A 19,524-nucleotide genomic window follows, 5' to 3' on the forward strand; every position below is an offset into this window, starting at 1 on the left:
GTAAATTTTTAAATATATTTTAAGGCAATAGTAATTTTTGACATCACTTGCATATGTAGTACTTTTGAAGAGCTGATCCTAGCTTTAATATGTCCTGTTTGAACAAAACCTAACTTTATCATAAGATTATCTCTCTCAGGGAATAAAGATTTTAAAGCCACCCATGAATGCAGTTTAAAAAAATCCAGGGGCCAGTACTGTGGGCATAGTGGGTAAAGCTGCCGCCTGCAGTGCCGGCATCTCATATGGGCACCGGTTCAAGACTCGGCTGCTCCACTTCCAATTCAGCTCTCTGCTTTGGCCTGGGAAAGCAGTGGAAGATGGCCCAAGTGCTTAGGCCCCTATATCTGTGTGTGAGACCTAGAGGAAGCTCCTGGCTTCAGATCGGCTCAGCTCCGGCTGTTGCGGCGATTTGGGGAATGAACCAGCGGATAGGAGACCTCTCTCTCTGCTTTTTGCCTCTGCTTCTAACTATTCCTTTCAAATAAATAAATAAATCTTTAAAAAAAATCCATTAGGTACTGCAGTAGTCATCTTTGCTCCTATAATTTATTACCTAAGACAAGCTACTTGTAAAAAAGAGGCTTATTTTGGCTCATGGTTTTGGAGGCTCACAGCCCGAGTTCAGGTGGGCTCCACAGGTGTTCCTCAGGTTTGGCCACTTTGTGAGGCCAGAGGCTGGCAATAATGTATGCAGAGGACCAATCACATGGCAGGCCAGGATGCAGAGCCAGTGGCTGGCCCCAGCCCAGCTTTTAGAACCAACTCTCTCCCAGGAACTACCTTCCCAGGCACGCCTTCCAAAGACCCATACATCTCCCTCCAGCCCCATCTCAGCCAGATTAAGCTTCCATCCTCTTACTACCATTAACTTGAGACTTTGGGAAGACTTTGGAGTTTAAATGTCTGCATGAGTTTGGAGCTACAAATCTTGTTCAAACCATAGCAGCTGACAACATCTAGTATGAAAAACAAGAGCAGTCACTAACTCTAGAGTGTAAATGCCACACCACACTGTGCTTGTCTGTCTCCCTTCCTCCCACACACACCTTGCGTTAGATAATAATCATTTAAAAAAAAATATTTGAAAGGTAGAGTTACAGAGAAAGGCAGTGAGAGAGACACATTGAATTTTCCATCTGCTGGTTCACTCTCCAGATGGCCTCAATAACTTGGGCTGGGTCAGGGGGAAGTCAGGAGCCTAGAACTCCATCTGCATCTCCCACAGGGATGGCAGCATCCCAAGTACTCAGTTATCTGCTGCTGCTTTCCCAGGCACATTAGCAGGGAGCTGGATCAGAAGTGGAGCAGTGGGGACTCTAACTGGCACTTACATGCGATGCTAGCATTGCAGGTGACAGTTTAATCCACTGTGCCACAATGAGCCAGAGTGACAGAGTGAAGGAAACACCGAGAGTGCTGGTTCACACCTCCAAATGGCTGCAACTGCCAGGCCAAACATAGGAGCCAGGAACTCCATTCAAGTCTCCCATATGGGTGACAGGGACTCAAGTACTTGGGCCATCATTTGCTACCTTCCAAAAATATAAGCAGGGGCCGGCGCCATAGCTCACTAGGCTAATCCTCTGCCTGCGGCGCCAGCATCCCGGGTTCTAGTCCCAGTTGGGGCACCAGATTCTGTCCCGGTTGCTCCTCTTCCAGGCCAGCTCTCTGCTGTGGCCCGGGAAGGCAGTGGAGGATGGCTCAAGTGCTTGGGCCCTGCACCCGCATGGGAGAACCAGGAGGAAGCACCTGGCTCCTGGCTTCAGATCGGCGCAGTGCACCGGCCACAGCGGCCATTTGGGGGTTAAACCAATGGAAGGAAGACCTTCTCTCTCTCTCTCTCTCACTGTCTAACTGTGCCTGTAAAAAAAATTATATATATATATATATATATATATATGCACGCAGGGAGTTAGATTGGAAATGGAATAGCCAGGACTCAAAGTAGCACTCTGATATGCTGATTTCAAATTGCAGCTTAACCCCCTGCACCACACCAGCACCCTGGTTAATGATCTTACACCAGGTATCTAACATAATAAGCCAGTCAGGCACAGCCTAGCTTGGCCCATTAGCAAGTTATTGGTAACTCAGTTTAAAATGGCTTATCTCAGGGAGGTGAGGAATAAAAACTGAAGGTAACAAATATTAATGCACCAAGCAAAACAGTTTGGTTGAAATATCAATGCAGACAGAAGATTTGTCAGCAATCCTGGGTTGGGGCTGGGCTGAAGTGGACTGCTTCAGAAAAAGTCACCATGGTGTTTGCCAGGGACAGCCTAAGCCTAGCTCTTCAGTGACAATTACTACTTGTAGCACATGCCTCTAGAATATGTTGTGCCAAGACTAAAGAGCAGTCTGTACCCTGGCTGAGCAAGATACATCTAGGCTAACACTACGTGAAGGGGCCAGTGCTGTGGAGCAATGGCTAAGCTGCAGCTTGCAACACCAGCGCCAGCATCCATCTGGTGCATCAGTTAAGAGTCCCGGCAACTCTGCTTCTGATCCAGCTCCCTGTGTTTTTTTGTTTGTTTGTTTGTTTGTTTTTAAGGAGGAGGGACTTTAGCTCATTTACTGTCAGGTACAGCCAAGGTGTCCTGCCCTGTAAGCGTCACACTTTGGTGATATCACACCTACCGTCTATGTGAACACCAGCCTTAGCATACGCGTGTACAAGAAAGCTGAAAGGCCAACTCTTCAACCGATTCAACACCACCTTCCAACCCTCAGCCTCCAAGTCTATAAAATTAGACAAGGCTTCTGTCTTCTACAGGTGACTGTATGTGTGTCTCTGTCCCCATATTAGAGGTGACAACATTGGCTAGAGATGTCACAGTAGGGAGCTGGCGGGAGGCCCCAGACAGCCCCAGTCCTTCTTGCTCTGGCATCCCGCGCGCTGCCTTTTCACAAGTCACCTCTGCTCCAAATGCATCCAGAGCTCAGCAGGGACTACGGTGCTGCAGGTCCACGCCCACCAGAGCGCCTTCATTCCTGCACCCACTGCATCACAGCAGGGGAGGGCACGTGGCCCAGGCGGGCCAGAGTGTCCCATCGCCTTGGATGCAGGGATTCACCTAGGGTGGGCATGTGAGCCCACCAAGGGCCAGGTAGTCTTCCAGGAATTGATACCAGGGGTGAGAAAGAGCCTGTCTCTTTGGAAGTGTGCTACTACAGGCCCTGTAAGTAAAACAGAATCCTTGCCTTGCAAAGGAGAGCCTGCCTGAGAATAAGGACCAACCATAGAAGTGCAGAACCAGGAGACTGTGCTCTGACAAACCTACAGCCACCAGGTCAGAAGTGCAGCAAAGCCAGCATGCCTCTCTGCACTTCAGATGCTCTCTCTGCCTCGCATTCTGACTTTCAAATAAAGAAATTAATTTCAAAATATAAAGACACCCCTCAGGACACCTGCATCTCAACATCTGCGAGCCTGCTTTAAGTCCCGGCTCCTCCACTTCTGATCCAGCTTTCTGCTAATGCGCAACTGGGAGGCTGCAGGCGATGGGATCCAGCTCCCTGTTAACAAGCGCTGAAAAAGCAGAGGTTGACGGCCCAAGTACTTGGGCCCCTGTCACATGTGTGAGATGCAGATGAAGTTTCAGGCTCCTGGCTTTGGCCTGCTATACTTATCAGCCATTGCCGCCACCTGGGGAGTGAAATAGTAGGTGAGTAGGTGGCGGCAATGGCTGGGAAAGCAGCACATGGCCCCAGTCCTTGGGCTCCTGCAAGTGTGAGGGAGACTTGAGAAGAAAAAAAAAAAAAAAGCTCCTGGCTCTTGGCTTCCATCTGGCCCAGCCCTGTCATTGAGGCCATTGGGGATTAAACCAGCAGATAAAAGATCTGTCTCTTCTCTCTCTCTTTGTGACTCTGCCTTTTGAATACATAAAATAAATTTTCTTTTAAAAGGGGGGTGGGGGGCAGTGGTGTGGCAGGTTAAAGCCTGGCTGCTCCAATTCTGATCCAGCTTCCAGCTAATGTGCTTGGGAGAGCAGTGGAAGATGGCCCAGGTTCTTGGGCCCCTGCACCCACATGGGAGATCCGGAAGAAGCTCCTGGTTCCTGGCTTCAGAACGGCTCAGTTCCAGCCGTTGCTGTGATTTGGGGAGTGAACCAGTGGATGAAAGAACTCTGCCTCTCCGTGTCTACCTCTCTCTGTAACTCTTTTCAGATAAATAAATCTTAAAAAAAAAAGGGGGGGTGGGGATTATTACTTGTAAAGAAATGGGACTTAAGATCAATAGAAAGCTGAAAAGCTGGCTACTTTCGGACCTGTTTTCAGAAATTATCAAAGCAAATTTAAAGATTGGGGTTAAAAGTGAGTAGTAATTCCAAGGAGGTAACATGAAAAATCTACATTAGAGAAAAATTAATCATTAAACATCCAAGAGCCCAAATCGCAATGTTAGCTGCTAAGTACACACTGGGCTTGTGTACTTCTTATCCCTCATACAAAATTATCACCTGTGTACACAGAGAGACTGTCATCATCTTACAGACCCACAGCCATCCCATTCTGCACAATCTGAACTTGTAATTCCTAAAACCATATATCACACTGGAATGGCTTTCAACAAGGTACAAACACCTAGTCTGGGGGCAAGATTGGGGTCTACAGAACCAGTTTTGCCTAAATCCAGAATCTGGAAAAAAATAAATAAAAGTCAGGGAATGAAATGAAAGGAGCCTTTCAAGTTCCATCCCAGGGAAATTCCTGGCTGCAAATATGGCATGCTACTAACAAGGCTGTAATCATGTTGTACAACACTGAACTTTTTAATCACAAGTAGGTATTTTCCATGTTATTATATGATCTTCAAACCCATCATCTGGATAATATATAAGTGCAAGAATTTCAGTCACTCCCTCCAACCCTAGACATTACAGCGTAATACCTTCACATTAAAGGTATGTCCTTAGAAATGATTGTCACAGTGACAGTCCTGAGTCAGAGTCTGAGTATCTTCACACCTGAGTAAATCTTGCCTAACAACTCTCCAAAGGGACCACGAAGACAAGCATTCCAGAACAATTGTTTCTAATGCATGGAGAAAGAAACCAAGGTAGAGCTAAAGATAAGACACAAAGAAGTGAGAGCAGAGTAACTTGTGTGCCAGGCACTGTTTTATGCTTAACAATGTCCCCAAAACCCTAAAAAGTGTAGATGAAGAAACCAAAGCAGAGGCAGGTTATGGAACTTGCCAAGGATCACCCTGTAAATTTATCATGGAGCTTGGACACGCATGCAGGTGGGGCCAATGCCCCTGCTCTCACTACACACAACATGGTGAGGTGAGAAGCAGACAAGGGCCACAGTGAAGGAGCAGATGGAGGGCTTGCTGAAGGGGTATCCCACACAGGCTTATCCTTGCTTCATAAGTGGAGATTGAGAGTCCAACTGGGAAAGGAAGCACAGTTTGGATTGAACACCAAGTTTCATCCTGGCTGCCTTTGGCTTAATACTTTACTTAAAATTAATCTGTTTATTAAATATTTAACTCCCCTCCAACTACCAGGCATTGTGTTGGGCCCTGGGGCTTTGGCAGGAAGGAAATTGAGGAATTTCTGCCCTCATGGCAAACTTGAGAAATACATGTTGATTCCTGAGCCTTTAATTCATTTCCTAACCTTAAAATTTTCCAGTTCAGTGTATTGAAATCAGCTTAGCAATAAAATAGGTATCAAAATACCCAGACCTTAATTTTGGCAAAGATAAACTTAAAAAGCTGATTCTGACAGTCTACAGCAAAGGCCTGAAGGCAGGTGACATGATCCAAGGATAAAGCTGGAGTGAGACCACAGGGAGCACACAGGAAAACAGGGAGACACTGTCTGGAGCCAACATACTAATTGATTTGTTTGCTAAAACAGTTCCACTGAATGAGAAATGCTAAAGAACAGAAGTGAATGACACTAAACTATAACCATAAGCAAGCAGGAAACTAAAATGCTAAGAGTAAAGACCAGTAATAGGAACTAACACAGGAATAAAGACTAAGTTAACACTTGTTCTATCTAGAGTTTCTACTCCTACCATCTCTTCCACGTAATGGATCACTGAGAGCTATACTACACACAACTTCATCGTTTCCCCAAAAACAGAGTGGAACAAAAGGATGCAGCTACCTTGCTATACTTTCAAACTTTTCATTGTCACTCAACTGCTACTTCATCATGAGTGTATTAGTGGGCTAGGGCTGCCAAAACAAAACAGGGTGGCTTAGGTGACAGAACACTGCCTGCCCGAGTTCTGAGGGTTAGACACCAAACATGGAGCTATCAGCAGCTTTGATTTCTCCTTGGTTTACAGATGGCTGCCTTCTCCCTGCGTCCTCATGAGGTCTTTGCTCCATGCACACACATGCCTCTCATGTCACTCTTGTGTGTGCAAATTTTCTCTTATGAAGACACAAGCCAGACTAGATTAGGACTCATCCTAGTCCCCTGAGGCCCTCTTTCTAAACTCAGTCATACTCAGATGTCCTGGGGCTAGGGCTTTAAAACAACAACTGAAGGAACATAATTCAGCCCATCACAATGAGGTCAATGTTAGAATTCACAGATTAAAATCTGATGATTCAAGATCATATACAAGAGAAATAACAAGGAAACCATTTTGATATGAAATCTGTATTATTCAAGTTGGCCTAAGACAATGCTTCAAATGACTCAGGAGCTCAACGTTCCAATAACACCTTCTATAACCTTCTAACTTAACTGTAAAGCATGTCTGGAAAGGGAAAGCTGTTGCCATTCCTATTAACCAGAACTCCCTTATACAAAGTATCCTAGTGTCTTCACCAGGCCTCTGAAACTCGATGAAATATGGTGCCCTCCTGAGGAACTGGTACACTCTGCAAAGCTTGGCCTTACTTTTTCAGGAGACTCACAGACTGCCTGCCTGTCTGAATCTCATCAGAGAGTCCGTGGATGCAAGGTTAAGAGCAGTGACCTAAGGACTACTTATTATCTAGGCTAAAAACTAATTTTGGGTGTGGGTGGTATGGCACAGTGGTTAAGTTGCTGCTTGGGATGCCCACATCCCACATTAGAGTGCTGATTTGAGTCCAGCTTCTCAGCTTCCAATCCAGCTTCCTGCTAATGCTTCTGGGAGACAGCAGATGATGATGGCCCAAGTCTATGAGATTCCTGTAATCCTCATGGGAGACCTAGAGACTCTTGGCTTTGGTCTGGCCCAGCCCATGGGTGTTGTGGGCATTTGGGAAGTGAATCAGTGGGTGAAGCTCTCTCTCCTTTCTATGCTGGTCTCTGTGTCACGGCCAAATACATAAATACCAATTCTGTTGAAAAATGGAATACTTGAAATTACCTATACAGGACATACAGTAACCATGTTTACACTTAGCTTTTTCTCAATCCAACAAAACTTAGCTACTATCAACCCAACAATGTAAGAGTAATTTTAACTCTATTAGCCTAAACTAATGTTGAGGAGAAGAAAGAAGTGACAGAAGAATTATTATTTCAGTAAATATAAACTAAGAAACCCTAATGCAATTCAGCACAAAATAGAAATTCATTAGCAGGTTTCTTGTTTTACTGAAAGATGACCCATTTTCTACATACCAAACTCACAGCCAACAAAGATAATATTATGCAGTGAAATTCTAAAACCTAGCTTGTACTCCTTGCTTTATACAGACACAATCTGACTTTCCTCAAAAAGCAACTCTGGATGTGGTCAGAGAACAGGACAAACAAGAAACCTATGTGGAATGCCAGTCTATTAACTGGGGAAATCTGTGGCTAACCATTCCAAGATGGAAGCTCCCAAGGACAGGGCACTAATCTGCCTGGCTTCCATTACTGCCTTAAGAGCCTGACTCAAAAAATCTTTACTGCATTTGAATGAAGACAGATTTGAGATGAGACACACTTCATCTGGAACACAGGCTGAGACTGTGACACCCATCTCTACTATACAAAGCACTTCCATCCGATGACATAACTTTCTGCTAGACCCAAAAAAGCATCAGTGGCAAGATGAAGTGACACAAAACAGAACTGTTATTCATATGAGACTTACCAAAATTTTAAAAATTTATTCATTTATTTGAAAGTCAGAGTTACACAGGGAAAAGGAGAGACATCTTCCATCTGCTGGTTCATTCCCCAGGTGGCTGCAATGGCTGGGGCTAGGCCAAGCCAAAGCCAGGAGCCTCATCTGGGTCTCCCATGTGGGTAGTAGGGGCCGTCTTCTACTGCTTTCCCAGGCCATGAGCAGGGAGCTGGATCAGAAGTGGAGCAGCGGGGATATAAACCAGAACCCATATGGGATGCCGACAGGGCAGAATGCAGTTTTATCAGTTCATCACTTAAATTTGCTTATTTACACAATCACAAGTCCAAGTGTAACTTTAAAAATTAAAATCAGGTTTATTCAATTGCAGATATTCATGAAGAATCAACAAAAGGACACCACTTAGCTTTGGGTTGTAAGAGAGAAGTCTTCTCCCCTCCAGGGGACTGAGCGTGACCAAGACATGAAGAAAGAAAAGAAGGCAACTACCTGGTCACTTTTAGATTTACTGAAGAAAACCTCTCTTCTTAATCTCCCCAAAGATGATCAATCCTAACAGCTTCTCTTCCAGCCAACCTTAACCTCAGCTGCTTGCTCTAAATGAAACACTTACAAGGTCACTGGTTGGTTTTCTTTTAACATGCTCATTCTTCCCAAAAACCAACAAAAATACATTATAAATATTTACAGAATATTTGAAAGGTGTTCAAAGGCACCAATATAAAATGTAGGAGTTATGAAATGAGGTATTACTGTAAACAAGAAAATAGAACAAAATCAGAGTATCTTTCAAGCCTCCCTTTTATAGTCCCATGCCTCCCTCCCCAAAAAACCTGCTCAATTTAGAAACCAAGCTCCCTGTACTAATACTCATATTTTAGTATAGACATTTTAGATTCTATTGCTCACTGATTCCAAATTAAGCCTAGAAACAATGTTTAGAAGATTAAGTACAGGAATTCATTTTTAAAACTTAAATAAGCAGCTAAGATTTCAAAACAGCTACTTAGGGGCCATTATAATAGGGGCTATTGGTGTTGTGGCACCATTTGTTGAGTCTCTACTTGCAATACTGGCATCCCCTAACAGAGCACCAGTTCAGATCCTGTCTGCTCAGCTTCTAATCCCACTCCCTGCTGATTTGCCTGGGAAAACAGTGAAAAATGGCCCAAGTGCTTGAGCCCCTGACATCCATGTGTAGACCAGGATAGAGTTCCCAGCTCCTGGCCTCAGTCTGGGCCAGCCTTGGCTGTTGTGGCCACTTAGGAAGTGAACCAGTGAATCGAAGATTGATTGACCTCTCCCTCTACCTTTCAAATAAATAAATATTAAGGGAAAAAAAAAGCTACTGGCACCGGTGCTGTGGCACAGCAGGTTAAGCTGCTACCTACAACACCGGCATCCCACGTGGGTGCCTGTTCATGCCCCAGCGGCTCCACTCCCAATCCAGTTCCCTAATGCACCCAGAGAAGCAGCAGATGATGGCCCGAGTACTTGAACCCCTGCTACCTACGTGGGAGACCCAGATGAAGCTCTTTTGGCTCTGATCCGGCCCAGCCTCAGCTATTGCAGCCATTTGGGGAGTGACTCAGAGGACAGAAGACCTCTCTCTCTCTCTCTGTCTCTACCTCTAATTTTGCCTTTCAAATGAGGGGGAAAAAAAGCTATTTATAATATAAGTAGGGAAGTACCCATTAACTTGAATGTATACTTATCTTTAATTATGATTTATCGCTGGAAATCATCATTAGTAAACACTCTAAGACAACTTCCAAAGTAGGTGACTAGCAGAGCTCTGAAGGCAGTCCATATCATTAACTACCCAGGACAGTGTGCCCCAAGTCTCAACACCAGATCACACTGCATTTTAATCACTGCCACAATGTCATAAAGAGAATACTGATCCAAAAGAAAATACACATAAAGCCATTAAATGCTCTATACAAAATTGTATTTCCTAACAGGTTTTGATTAAATAGATGGAATGATTATATTATACACCACCATTTTCCAACTTTCAGTATATTAATGTGTCTAAACACTGATCATCAGTAGCTGCTAATACCATTAAACTGAAACAAAACCATTCTATAACTCCTAATAAAGTACTCTTAAAAAGTGATCCGGTGAGTATTTGGCGCAGCAGTTAAGATACCACTTGGGATACTCAGATCCCCTATAGGAGTGCCTGGGTTTGAGTCCCAACTCAGCTCTCTGCAAATGCATACCCTGGGGGGCAGCAGGTGATGGTTCAGGTACTTGGATCCCTGCCACCCACAGGAGAGACATAACTGAGTTCTGAACTCTTCGTTTAGCCTGGTCCAGTCCTGGCTATTTCAAGTATTTAGGGAATGAACCAGCAGAAAGAAGATCTTTGGCTCTATGTCAATCTGCCTTTGAAATAATTTTTTTGAAAACTTATGAAATAAATTCTGATAAGAACAGATACTACACTTGATCTTAGCCAAAAGGCTGAAAAGTGATAGAAATCAATTGTAACATGTCAATCCTTTACAGTCAGCTACCAATTTACAGGAAACACGGTAGACAGAAATATGTTACCACCTGAGGGTTACAAAACAGCAAAATCTAGACCGCAGGAAACTACAGAACAAAAAGCCTGGTTTCTTCACACAACTTCCAAGTGAAAATAAGAAAATGAAAGATGGGAGGAGCCTATGCATTAAGAGAAGCCTTTTTTCCTAAAAAAATTTATTTTTTTGAGAAGCAGAGTTACAGACAGAAGGAAAGACAGAAAGAGAGGTCTTCCATCCGCTGGTTCACTCCCCAATTGGCTGCAAGTGGGCTGGTCCAGAGCCATGAGCCAAGAACTTCTGGGTCTCCCATGCGGGTGCAGGGGCCCAAGCACTTGCGCCATCTTCCACTGCTTTGCCAGGCCATCAGCAGGGAATTGGATCAGAAGTGGGGCACTGCAGGTAGAAGCATAACCTATTAACGCCATAGTGCTGGCCCCTAAGAGAAACTTTTTTAGCAGGTCAAATCAATCAAATATATCACACATGTATGGACCCTAAGTGAAACATACAATTAAAAAAAGATTATAGGCTGGCGCCGCCACACCGGGTTCTAGTTCCAGTCGGGGTGCCGGATTCTGTCCCGGTTGCTCCTCTTCCAGTCCAGCTCTCTGCTGTGGCCTGGGAAGGCAGTGGAGGAAGGCCCAAGTGCCTGGGCCCTGCACCCCATGGGAGACCAGGAGAAGCACCTGGCTCCTGCCTTCAGATCAGCGCGGTGTGCTGGCCGCAGTGGCCATTGGAGGGTGAACCAACGGCAAAGGAAGACCTTTCTCTCTCTCTCTCTCACTGTTCACTTTGCCTGTCAAAAAAAAAAAAAAAAAGATTATATAAGCATGAGACCGTATATATCCATGCATATGTGTGTGCATTTCTTAAGTGCTCACAGAGATATATCCTAAAATATTTTTAGATTGAATAATTGATATCTGGGATTTCCTCCAAAATAATATGGGAGAGAAGATATAGTAGCAAATACAAATCAAAGAACACTGACCATATGATAAATTACTGAACTACTAAGGGGAGGTTTGTCACTCTACTATTTCTGAACATAGCTAACTTTTTCTATAATTATTTTTTAAAAGATTTATTTATTGGAACGGCAGAATGAGAGAGAGAATATGAATGAATGAATCTTCCAGGCCAAGGCTAGGAATCAAGAACACTATCCTGGTTTCCCATATGGGTGTCAGGAATTCAAGGACTGGAGTCACCATCATTTGCTGCTTCCCAGGCACATTAGCAGGCAGCTACATAGGAAGCAGAGTAGCCAGGACTCAAACTAGCACTCCGATAAGGGATGTTGGTATCCCAAGTGGTAGTTAACCTACTGCACCGAAGTCAATTATTAATTTTCAAAGAGAAATACATGGAAGCATTTGTAAAACACTGGAGAAAGAAACTTTGAACTGTTCATTATGTACACACTGTGTGAAGCTGCACACCACTGGATCTGGAGCCAGGAGCTGTGGAATTCAGGGGTTACTCAGGTAGGGCAGCTCTGCAGGAGCTAAGCCCCACCAAGCCCCATGCTGTCTGATGCAGTCTCCCCTTCCTGGTTCAGACTCCGGGCACCAGCAGTTCTTGCCAATTCTACATGCATTACTGAAAACTTAACAGGAAAGAAATAATAGAGCAACTTAAAAGGAGATAAACCTGCGAGAAGTCAAACAACAGAAAAGAACAGTGGTCCAGCCTAATCAATCCATTTCTTAATTAAATGCATGACTTTCAATTCTTCATCCTATAGCCTAAGTATAGCAACCTAGTAAGTTCCTGAATTTTCATGTACAAGGGTAAACTTTCACAACTTTAACATAATCATATATAAAGGAAACAAAACTTTAAAATAATCATATATATAAAAAACATAAATGCATAGGAAATTTTGCTATTTAAAGAAATTTCATAAATCCTGTTTTTAAGATTGCTTAAATTTATTTTCATTTCATTTGAAAGACAGCAAGACAGAAAAAAATCTTCCATCCACTGGTTCACTGCCCAAATGCCCACGACAGCCAAGTCTGGGCCAGATCAAAGCCAGGAGCCCATAACCCAAAGGTGGCAGGGACCCATGCACCTGGGCCATCATCACCTGCTGTTTCCAGGGTAGGCATCAGAAGCAACCTGGATCAGAAGTGAGGAGGGGCCAGCATTGTGGCATAGCGGGTAAAGCCGCCGCCTGCAATGCCGGCATCCCATAAGGGCGCCATGAAGTCCCAGCTACTCTACTTCTGATCCAGCTCTCCACTATGGTCTGGGAAAGCAGTAGAAGATGGCGCAAGTCCTTGGGCCCCTGCACCCACATGGGAGACCTGGAAAAAGCTCCTGGTTCCTGGCTTCGGGTTGGCGCAGCTCCAGCTGTTGTGGCCAATTAGGGAGTGAACCAGTGGATAGAAAACCTCTCTCTCGGCCGGCGCCGTGGCTCAATAGGCTAATCCTCTGCCTTGCGGCGCCGGCACACCGGGTTCTAGTCCCGGTCGGGGAGCCAGATTCTGTCCCGGTTGCCCTTCTTCCAGGCCAGCTCTCTGCTGTGGCCAGGGAGTGCAGAGGAGGAAGGCCCAAGTGCCTGGGCCCTGCACCCCATGGGAGACCAGGATAAGCACCTGGCTCCTGCCTTTGGATCAGCGCGATGCGCCGGTCGCAGCGCGCCAGCCGTGGCAGCCACTGGAGGGTGAACCAACGGCAAAGGAAGACCTTTCTCTCTCACTGTCCACTCTGCCTGTCAAAAAAAAAAAAAAAAAAAGAAAAAGAAAGAAAGAAAGAAAGAAAGAAAGAAAGAAAACCTCTCTCTCATGCTTGCGGTCTCTCCTTTTCACTGTCATGTGGGTGCAGGGGCCCAAGACCTTGGGCCATCCTCTACTGTTCTCCTAGGCCACCAGCAGAGAGCTGGATCAGAAGAGGCGCAGCTGGGACTAGAACCAGCGCCTATATGGGATGCCAATGTTGCAGGCAAAGGATTAACCTACTGTGCACCACAGCGTCGGTCCCCTACAATGTATATTTTAAAATCTGTACTAGAATAAATTCTGAATCATTTTCAAAACTGGGATGCCCACATCACATATAGAAGCACCTGGGGTCAAGTCCTGTGTATGCTTTGAATTCAGCTTCCTACTAATGTGCCTGGGAGGCAGAGATGGTGGTCCAAGTACTTGAGTCCCTGCCACCAACACGGAAGACCCAGATGGAGTTCCTGGCTCCTGGCTTTGGCCTGGCCCAGTCCTGGCTGTTACGGCCATTTGGAGCATGAACTAGCAGACAGCAGTACACTGGCTCGCATACTGGCTCTCTGTCACTCCGCCTTTCAAATAAATAAACCCCCTAACTCCAATGGTTCTCTCTCTTTTTTTTTTAATTATTTATTTGAAAGTCAGAGTTAGTGAGATGGAGGGAGAGACAAAGAGGTTTTCTATCTGCTGGTTCAATCCCCAGGTGGCCCGCAACAGCCAGGGCCAACCCAGGCAGAAGCCAGGTGCTAGAAGCTTCAGCCAAGTGTCCCGCATAGGTAGCAGGAGCCCCAAGCACTTAGCCCATCTTCCACTGCTTTTTCCAGGCCATCAGCAGGAAGCTGGGTCAGAAGTGAAACAGCTGGGACACAAACCAGAGCAATACTGGGTGTTGGCATCACAGGTGGCAGCTTTATCAGTTGCACTTAAGCCACAGACCAAAATCCCTTCAAGTTCATTATGTTTAAATTACTTCTTTTTGAAAGGCAAAGAGACAGATATAACTCCCATCGGCTGTTTCACTCTCCAAATGCCTGCAACAGCCAGGACCAGGACAAAGCCAGGAACCTGGAACTCAATTCTGGTCTTCCACTTGGGGGCAGGGAACCCAAGTACTTGACCATTGCCTCCTGAAGTGTTCATCAGCAGGAAGCTGGAATCAGGAGCACAGCCTGGACTCAAACCCTGGGACTCTGGTAAAGGATATGGGCACCCAAGCATTGTCTAACCGCCTACAAGAAATACCGACCACTGAAGATCATTTTAATGAAAATGTTTCTCTTTGCTCATGGAAACAGAAGATAACTGAACAGACAGATCTAAAGGAAAGCACTACATACCAGCAACTCCTTAATGTCAGGGTCCCTGTGGAGATTTTCCCAGATCCTCACAGGAAGGACAGAACAGTGTCACAGAGGAGGCATTTTCCATGGAGAGTTGAGGAACTAACACCTCTACAATGGCAGGTCAGCCTGCCACATCTTCACCAACCTGGTCTTCAAATTAGGGGAAATAACACTGTGGAACATCTCTGATGGAAAACACTCGTCCTTCATGCCACTCAGTGGATGCCACAGATCAACCAAACTGCTGGGTGGGAAACCCAGTGTGACAAGCCAAGCCACTTCACAAACCTTATGCCCAAATCCCGCCCTCCCTCCCCTAAGGAAAAGTATGCTTGCTCCACCCCAGACTTTCTTAGGTCTTTACGAAGCCCCCCATCCTTGTCACCAAAGATGGATAACTTAGCACAGCCACTGCCTAACTTTTCTGAATGGGGACCCTTTTTAGAATCTCTGGAAAGGTCAGTTTTATGCCCCCCACAAATACCAAAATGCACACCTAAACAATTTTAACACATAGTGGCCTGGTCCTGCCTCCTTGGCCTTGCTTCTCTACCCAGTTAATAGCTCCACTGCCCCTTATCCACTGAGCTACTGAAGCTACTAACCCAGCTGGGCTGCTCCCTGCACAGGCTCATCCAGGGCCCCAGCGCCACGCCTCAGGGGAACTGGATAGCTACTGCTTCCTCTGACTTCCCAGAACAGCGCCTTTCCCAGGCACTCACCACCGTATCCCGTCTTTGAAGCCACGGTGATCTAATTAGTTCTTTTCTGTGTCCTCATAGGGCATGCAGCACAGGGCCTTGTCGCTGCCAGCATTCCTCAGAGTAAACCAGCTCCCATGGAAGGACAGAAGCCTGCTGACCAGCAAGAAGCCCCTAAGTGGAATATTATGAGTCTGACTAATCAATACTTGAGCAGCCTGAGAGGGTGACGAGGGCCCTGAGCCACTCCACCCATCATTTCCTTATCAAGGCCCTGCTTCTCACAGACAAGAGGTGGAGGAGGTGGAGGAACGGAGGACACTTTCCAGACCACGGTCACTTTTAATCTCTGTTACTTTTCTGCAAAGCAAAAAGTAGTCCGACTTGCATAGCGGCTTTTTATCCAGCACTCTAGTTACATTCCAATGCAACATCAGATGGTAAAGAAAATCCTACTTACCAGCCATATGTAAACAAGTACTACCACAATAAAGTTATTTGACTTAATACTGTCAGTTTAACCAGAGCAAAAATAACTTTCATGTTACTAATAACCTCTAGGACAGAAAAATCTAGACATACAGGCACTCAGCTAAAAGTTAGGCAACTCGATCTCATTTCCAAAGCTCAAACAATATCCTCTAAATACTAAAATACACAGACACTAACTCCCAACAAGAAACACTGCAAAGCCGCCCCATGAATCCTTACTCTACTAAACACAGCTGTCTAGGGTCAGGTTTACATAGATTAAAAAAAAAAAGGCAACTAGCATCAGCACTAATAAAATTTCTGATAAGCAGACTCCTACACACCCAACCAGAAAGCAAGAGAACACCAAGAAGCTTAAAGATACTTCTACATTTATAGTTTAGGTTTTAAAAACATAACCAAACTATATCCTATTATCACATTTTAGTTATTTCTGTGTAACAGTTTTATATGTATTTTTAAAGATACACACTTACTTCAACAGAAAAGTCTAACTTTCCTGATTCTAAATTAATATAAAGTATGAGCAGTTCACACCCAGAACCCTTAAGTACCTCAATTACGAACAAAACAAAGTACAAAGGAGAACCTGACACCCAAGATTAGATTTCAGTGTTCAGCTAATAGATGGCAAAACGTTATCCCACCCAATAGCAAAGCCAAGAGGGTCAAAATGAAGGAAAACATGGCAGACAAGAAAATCGCCCTGGCTCAAAAGTTCTGGTAATGGGAGTAGGTGTTTTGCATAATATGACACAGCTTGGGAAGCCCACATCCCATACAGGAGTACCTGGATTCCAGTCTCAGCTCTGTTTCCAATTCCTGCTTCCTGCTAATGTGTATCCTGGGAGGCAGCCAATGATGACATGGGTACCTGCCACCCTCCTGGGTGGAAGTTCCTGGTTTGGGCCTGGCCCAATCCCCAGGTGTTGTGGACAATTTGAGGAATAAAATGGGAGAAGTCTGTTTCTTTCTCTGCCTTTCAAATAAACAAACATATTTAAAATTCCAGTAATAAGCCTACTCCTCTGTTTCCTATTCCCAATTTTAAGGAAAAGAATTATTTGTACAAACAAATAACAGTAATCACAATTCATAAACTGCTATAATTTATGACTCGTGGTCCAAACATTTCCTTTCACCCGCAAAGATTGCCTTGTGACTAACCATGGAGGAAACAAATACAGCTTCTCTAAACTTTAAAAGCACCTAAGATGTAAGGGATGTTTTAAATCCACAAAACAGTCTCATACACGACTCTTTGGACTTCTTTCTGTTCCTAAACTCATTTGCATTTTCAGGCTTTTGTAACAGCTGATCCCTTTCTCCCCAGTCTCTACCTCACAAACATCGTTTTTTTTTTGTACCTCACAATCTACAACCACTGCACAGAAAAGGAAATAAAAGCTCAGAGAGTAAAACTTGCTCAAGATCACAGCAGCCACAGATACAGATCAAGATTTTCAAAACATACCACATTTTAAGTTGTAAAATAATTTAAATCATGAGGTCCATCAGGACATGAAAACATTCAGCAGGGACTGTTACTGAGTCCATCATGTATTGAGCAACACTTCCCTCCCAGTTTGAGAGAGCAAAGTAAAAGCTGACCTGAGAAAAAGCTTTTTACCCAAGATGGCTTCTATAGTGATCAAAGGTAAACCAGAAGTCAGTTTGCATCATCTAGATCTTAGAGGAGCAAAACCTATGCTCACATTCCAGCAAATTCTCATAACGTCAGTTCCTTCCGTGTTTTTACACAGTAGTTCTTTCAAGAAAAGTAATATTTACTATTATTCCTATTGTGAGTGGAACCTACAGGTGAGATAAACATTAAACACCCAAGCATAATCAAATAGGATGATCTTTACTTCCTGAATCCACTAGAAAAATAGCTATGAATTCAACACCTAAGATACACTCCAATGTGCTAGAAAACCCTGACTTAATGGAAGCAAAATGAAATACAAGGTGTGAAGAAAGATTTCAGCAGCAGTCTTAATAGAGAAAAAAGATACTAGTGGGTTATCACAGTATCCTTAAGACAAGACAAGCAGGGGCTAGCATTGTGGTAAAACGGGCAAAGCTGCCACCTGCAACACCAGAATCCCAGATGGATACCAATTCCTGTCCTGGCTTCTCCACTTCAATCCAGCTCCCTGCTAATGGCCTGGGAAAGGTAGTAGAAGACAGCCCATGTGTTTAGGCCCTGCCACCCAGGTGGGAGATTCAGAAGCTACTGTTTTCTGATTTCAACTTGGCCCGGCACTGGCTCTTGTAGCCATCTGGGGAGTGCACCAGCAGATCGAAGATCTGACTCTCCCTCTAACTCTGATTTGCAAATAAATCTTTAAAACACACACATACACACACACACACAAGCACAGAAGAATCTGCAAAGCAGATATCAGCACTTTTCTTCATTTATCAATTTAGTTTTTCTAACTTCTGACTAATATCTAGTATCAATATTGAAATATTATGAATTTATTTGCTCATAAAAATAAAAAAATTCTATCCATGTTGAAGGACTTCAGTAAGTTTCTTCTTTTGGGTGTAGTTTATATATTACTCAAAATTTACAAAATACTACTCTAGATCAGAAATTATTTACTATAGGAGATGAGGAGAAGAGCAGCACAGAAAAAGCTACTAATATGTTTACAGCACTGAGGTTTACTAAAAGCCACAAAGAAGACAGAGATTTCCAGACCCAGCCTTGTCCACATTTGCAGTACTAGAGTTCTGCTCAAACTGAAACTATTGTGGGACTGAATGAGATAAGGCTATCAAAGCACAATCCTGAAACTAAGGGAATCTTTCTCCATTTCATATTGTACATATGGAATAATTTTCAGTCTCTAATTGAAAGTTCAAGTAAACAGCAAACAGGAGATGTCTCCTGTTCAAATCCCACAGACTGGAAGGTAAATTATCAAACACATCTTTCATTCATTCACTCATCACTATTCACTAAGCAGCTACTATGTACCAAACTCTCAGAGATTGGGAAAAAATCTCCAATGTTCCTAAGTTTACAATATAGTTGGAAGAAAGATTAATAAAGTGGACAGTACACAGAAAGTTGAGGACTTTGGAGAGAACAGGGAGCAGGATATGTGTGGCCATACACAGATGATGATTAGGCCTAAAATTTCAGAGAGTTATGTTACAGTCCACCAGATCCTGTAAGTAAAACCTGTAAAAAGAAATCTGTGGGATAGATGTGGGGAGCAGTGGTTGAGTCACCACATGAGACACCTGCATCCCATGTTAGAGATGCCTGGTTTGAGAGTCAGCTCCTCTGCTTCCAATCCAGCTTCTTGCTAACATGTATCCTAGGAGATAGCATATGATGGTTCAAGTGCCTAGGTCTCTGTCACCCACACGAGAGAACCATACTGAGTTCTGGGCTTCTGGATTCAGACTGGCCAAACCCTGGCTGCTGCAGGCATCTGAAGAGTGAACCAGAGGACAGAAGACATCTCTGTCTGTCTCTCTGCATTTCAAATAAAATAAAAATAAGTAAATTTTTTTAAAAAAATTCTTTTGGGAGTTGGCATTGTGGTGTGGCAAGTTAAGTTGCCACCTGCAGCACCAGCATCCCATATGGACACTGGTTCCAGCACCGGCTGCTCTATTTCTGATCCAGCTCCCTGCTAAGGTGCCTGAGAAAGCAGCA

At 44.3% G+C, this 19,524-nt stretch overlaps 1 protein-coding gene and 1 pseudogene across 1 annotated transcript in view; both read right to left on the reverse strand.

The window, feature by feature from the left end:
* Positions 1 to 19,524, reverse strand: part of FBXO34 (F-box protein 34) — an 86,013-nt gene that overhangs the window by 10,863 nt on the left and 55,626 nt on the right.
* On the reverse strand, positions 10,352 to 10,524 carry LOC133770835 (U2 spliceosomal RNA; annotated as a pseudogene).

The sequence above is a fragment of the Lepus europaeus genome, chromosome 11 (genome assembly GCF_033115175.1).
Source record: "Lepus europaeus isolate LE1 chromosome 11, mLepTim1.pri, whole genome shotgun sequence".
Taxonomy (NCBI): domain Eukaryota; kingdom Metazoa; phylum Chordata; class Mammalia; order Lagomorpha; family Leporidae; genus Lepus; species Lepus europaeus.